Source organism: Dermacentor variabilis, chromosome 2 (assembly GCF_050947875.1).
Source record: "Dermacentor variabilis isolate Ectoservices chromosome 2, ASM5094787v1, whole genome shotgun sequence".
Taxonomy (NCBI): domain Eukaryota; kingdom Metazoa; phylum Arthropoda; class Arachnida; order Ixodida; family Ixodidae; genus Dermacentor; species Dermacentor variabilis.
The window spans coordinates 95089993-95095792 of NC_134569.1; positions in this window are offsets into that span (position 1 = coordinate 95089993).

Genomic DNA, 5800 nt, shown 5'->3' on the forward strand with positions numbered 1-5800 from the left:
GGAAGATAGTTCCTCGGGGTCTCTCTCCCGGGGCTGCCGCTAGCGCCCCCCGGCGCCGGCCGCCCACGTCACGCGGTTCGAGTTTCCTGCCCCTCGGCCTCCTCGGCTGGCCGTGCCAAATATGGCACGCGGCTGGGGCCCCTTCCGAGACGGAATGTGGCTTTTTGCTGGCCGCCTCCTGTGGACTCTGCATGCTGCTGCTGCTGCTGCTCGTCGAGCGCGCGCACACACACACCGCGCGTGCTCGCGGTCCGCGCACCGCCACCACCGGTCGACAACCGCCCGCTGCGCCCCGCCCCCGCGCCACGCGTAACCTTGTCCTCCCGCCGCCGCTGCCGCGTCATAGCATCAATGACCGACCGACCGACCTACCGCGGTGTAACAGCCAATGCAAGCATCGACCAAACCTTCGCGCTATGTCGCGGCCAGGTAACGCTGGACACTTGGATACTGTTTTTCCGGGCGCCCCTTAGCTTTCTTTCGTCTGTCCTCCAGGAGTGCACAGTTATGTCGCATGTTGTGTTCTAAGTTTATGGCTCCGGTGGGGTTTCTCGGTAACGGGTTTCTAGAAAAGCAGATGCGAGCATAGAATTCGCGCTGACTATAATACATTTCTTTTTTTCTGAGGCTCGAAAGAGGGGATTCGTCTACTGCACGGCGCCTTCAAACTTGGTACGCATAACCGACACGGGACTGGCAAACCATGCCTTCAAAGTGTTTCGGCGGCCACGTGCATTCGGTGCCATGTGGATACACTTTCGCAGCAACATCTGGACGGACTTCGAGAATATGAAGAGTTCTTATATGCAGCTTTTCATCGAGCACCGCATCTATTGTTTAATCTGTTCGGTCTTCTGTAGCCGGCATTGGCCTGACCTTCACCCAGATTGAGACACGTCATTTTCCGGCCGCCTGTGGCCGCTTTCTTCATTATTCTACTGCGCCAATATCGTTCCGAGCGGTCGACTTTGTTGATCTCGCAAACCGCTTTCCTTGATTTGACCTTTCTTTTGGCGTAGATTATTACGTTCTCTCAGCGCCGGTTGAAACCAAACCGAACCGAAACCAGGCCTTCTCGTCGAATCTATAGCGTGACGTTTTTTGGCAGCCAAGTCGTCCCGCGGATTTGGGTCAACCCTGGCCAAGGCGCATTCCCCACAGGTAGGGCGCGCGTGATTCATCGGGTAGCACGAGAAAGAACCGCGGCCTTCGCCTCCTTTTGCATCGTCGTCCGTTGCAAAAAACAGAAGTGTTGTGCGCGCCAGGCGGGCGCGCGGTCGCTCAGCGCGCGCATTGCGCTTCGGATGATTCGTACGCGCGGGGTGGTCACGTGACGTGGCCGTACAGTTACGCGCTCCGGGGAAGCGCAGCGCACCGATCGCCTCCGAAGGAAAAATATGTGCGGTCTGTCGTCCGTTCTGCGCGGAAGCGGAACAAGCGGATGTTTGAAACCCCGGCTTCCTGTCTTCATTGCCGGCGCGTTATCTCATCCTTTGCAGGCGCGCTGAGACACAAAGGACACGCATGTCGCATGACACACTTATACGTATACAGCGTCGTCGTGTGCAGCATAGGCTGAAGGCATGTTGTTTGTCTGTTTCATTTCAGTGCATGCGATGAATGGTTCCTTCACACTGCGAAACCAAGAATAAATGCGACAACGTCCGCGGATTATCGAGTGTATACTTTAAATAGGCCTAAGCCCTTTTTCGCAACTTATACATATGTTTTCCGCTCTGCGTTGCTATTCCTCAGAGTAACGCGAATGGAAATAGTAGCACTGTTATCGTAGAACAATATATAGAATGCTTCCAACAGCATCAAGCGACTTAATCTTGCGTTATTACGTCCTGAAGCATGCAATGCTTGCGGCAAGACTTTTCATTTCCGTGCCTCGGGTCCCTTCAGTTATTTTTTCGAGCTTGCATGTGGCGGCACCAGTAGACCAGCTTAAAGGGACACTAAAACGAAACAATAAATCAGTTTAGACTAATGAAGCATTGTTTGAAAACCCTGCAAACAGTCATTAAAAAAATTGTTTGTTTATTAGATGAGAAAATGAAGGTCCAAGTATCAGTATTTGAATTTCGCGCCGAAACCCCAGCACCGGTACGTCAGCGTGACGTCAGGAATTCCAAAGCATGTTTTCGCATTTGAGCCGCGTTGGCTGAATAAAGGTTCCCGAAACTTGCCATGTTTAATATTTGGTTCCTTCAGAACACAATGTAGTCAATCTGCACCGCTATATATAATTAGTAGGCCCTAGAAGATGCCATCGAAATCCAAGACGTCACAGCCCCCGGGTGCGGGAACCTAAGTAGGCGTCGCCACCCGTATTTCGTTCTTGCGCTTTTTCTGACCTACCAAACATGTTATCGTTGTAAGAGTGGTGTTTTTGGTGTTGTAGGACGGTAATTTACTGATGCAGAAGAAATCATTTTTCACTTTAGTGTCCCTTTAACAACGCGATATTGCCCTGCATTAGGTAACTTCTGGATTGACTGAAAAGTGGTTGATGAAACATAAAATGTGAGTGAAGACAATGCATACATCAGTACATGCAGGCGCGCATGTTATAATAGCGACGGAGAAATACACGCCCAGCTGTTGATCAAACTGTCACCACCTGCGTCTTTTCCCACTTGTTATACCTGTTAGCTGCTATATTGTCTCAAGCGTAGCTGGAGCCTGTTTATAAAGGTTTAGCACTGTACGGTTATTTATTTATTTATTTATTTATTTATTTATTTAACAATACTGCCAATCTCACGAGGTCATAGCAGGGATCGATTGTTAATCATAAGGCTAAATACAACTGCTTTGTCCTGGAAGCGTGAATGGGACGTAGTAGCGTCTTTCTTTTTATGGCGTAGCCAAACTCTTCTTTTGGTGCTCCTTAAAGAAAACTCGTTAATAAAAATAAAATCGCTCCACCTGCTCTTCCCAATGTTATCTGTTCTATATTAAAATTACACCCTGGCTTATCATCCGGACATAAAACCCCTTCACCTCGCCCTCTTTGTTGTTAACTAATTGTTCGTTGTCCTGTCTCTTTCGGCCGCTCTCGCCAGCGAAGCAGTGATTTGAGACACAAGAGCACACGCACACAAAATAGTATTGTATGTCGCGATTGCATTTCGCACTCTGCAGCGTGGGAAGCGAACTCCGAAGAAGGATCGGCGATGTGTACTTCATCGTATTATGCCACACATCTACATGGAAAGAATCAGTCCCGTGTATATGTATACGGGCGCGTCACAATAGCGGCGCTCTCGGGCTGCGTTGACATTCGATATCGAAGTTTCATCGGTCCGTCCTGCATAGCAGCTTTGAAAATGCGATAATTTGACACCGCGATAGAAGACGCCTCTGCCCGCGCAACATTAACTTTCCCCGTCCATGTTCACCTTCCATCTGCCCTTACGCCCAATATGTTCACGAGCACGGAAGAGGTGAGGTTTTTGTCCGTTTATTACAAAATAAAGAACACGTTCATACAACATCTTGAACAACAACAACGGCCCTACTGTCGCTGTGATACAGAATGCGACAAAAAAGGAAAGAAAAACTGCGCTGGTATTCTCGGTATGCATATTATAAGAGATGAAGCATGTGTAGAAAAGCAGGGAGCTTAATCGGAGATAACCCGGCACGTAAGGAAAAGGCAAGAGGATAGAAAGAGAGAGGCGGCAACTCTCTTTAAGAACGTCGCCTTACTACGGATGCCTATTAAAAAGGGCCGCGAAATGACAACGACGCTTTCCTACCTAATAAATAACCCGCCTTGGAGGCATATCGTTGCGCTGCTAAGCACGATGTCGCGGGTTCGATCCCCGGCCATGGCACACCAGCATTCCGATGAAAGCGAAATGCAAAAGAAAAGAAGAAAAAAAAAAACCCGCTCAAGTACCGCGCGTTGAGTGCCCGTTGAAAGAACCCCAGATGGTAAAAATTAATCACTACGGCGTGCCTCGTAATCAGATCGGGAGTGTGGCACGCAGTGCCCCAGATATCAATCAAATTTAATTTTTTCCAATACATGAAACATTTGCGAATAAACTACGCGTTCGTACTCGATAAAAGAAGCATTTGTGAGTGCATATACACGTCAGTCCCGTTCTCCGCATTTGTCTTTATGCGTTGTTTCAACGGGACGTACAGAGTATATATTCGGTTCGCGCCCTACAAATACATTTTCAGGTGCGGAATAGGTTCCCAAGCGCATGCTATAGCAAAGCCCATGCATTATGGCAGCGTTGAGGGCGTCGAAGCTCGCCTTATGGCTCTGTATATTGGGGAGAAAGGTCAGTTTGTCGAGCGTATTTATTCAACAACAACAAAAAGGAAAGTGCCCAGGACATCGGAAGACCGGGACGCAGTGAAAATGCATAGCTTACTTACACTATTTAAATGCATTTTTTAATCATACAGATAGTACTATAGATAAACTTTATAGATTTGTAGTTCACGCCGCATTGTATGTTTTAGTCGCGTCGACTCAGCTTGTCGCTCTACTCAAGTTTTCCTTTAGGCAATATCTAAACTTGAATCAGTTCGGAGCTGGGCAAATATATGAACACAACAGCGTCTGCACCGGAACTAATATATATATATATATATATATATATATATATATATATATATATATATATATATATATATATATATATATATATATATATATATATATATATATATATATATATATATATATATATATATATATATATATATATATATATATATATATATTTGTACCATGGTTCAGCATCTGCTTTCACAACGTTCTTGTCGCTCTGCGCTTCTGGTCAAGTTCCAATACCTTGGTTCTGTTTCGTATTAAATGGGTTGCTATGTAGATATTCAGATATGAAATATTACAGCTACTCCATCTTTACCGTTTCTGTAGAAAAGACAAGTGATAATAAAGCTTGGTCTTTGGCGAGTTTTTATCGCTGTCTTCTTATTTCCCAAAGGTCGAGCTTCAACTCCGTATATATACGAGCCCCGTAAATCTGTATTAGACTTATTCTCAACAATGGGACTGTCATCTGTGATGCCTATACTCTTACGGGCGTGTGATGTATTGTGCTGTGCCTCCCTATTCTCCCTTTCTCTTCTTTCTTTCCTCCACTCCAAGACGGTGGGCGTGGTATCTCTCTCATAAAACCGTTACTACTAGCCTGATTCTCTTTCTTGTTTGCGTCCCGTTTCTGTAAACAAATAATGATAATAACGTTCCATTTACTATTTCATGATCCAAACTATTTGAAATGAATTGACGATATGATAAAGAACCTTGCAGGCACTTCTGTTTTGAGGCAAACTTATATATCGACGTAGTTTTGATTAGCAAATCGTGGTCACTATACTCGTCTGGAGAACACGGTGAAGTAGGAAATTTTGTCATGAGTACGGAGTACAGACTTTTGAAAGCTTGACGATTCAGCAAAGTGAGGTCCTTGCCCCAGGTTACTCGCTCTACTTCTATCTTCGTCATTACCATGTATATTTTTTGATGCTGCTTTTGTCGAGACCAGCCGCAGCGCAATTGTTTGCAGAAGTAAAATAAAGATAGGACATTCGCCTACGAGGTGGCGAATGACGAACTAATTTGTCAATGTCAGGCTGTCAAGAAAGAACATGCCTCGGAGTGACAGCGACCAGGAAAAGAAAGAGAGTCGCACCGTATACCAGCTGCTTGCGTGCAGATAGCACGTGCCTGCTGTTGCGACATGATCGTGCCCGAGGGCTTAATGACAGCGCGGGCTTGGAAGTGCGGACATGCGTTGTTTGAGGC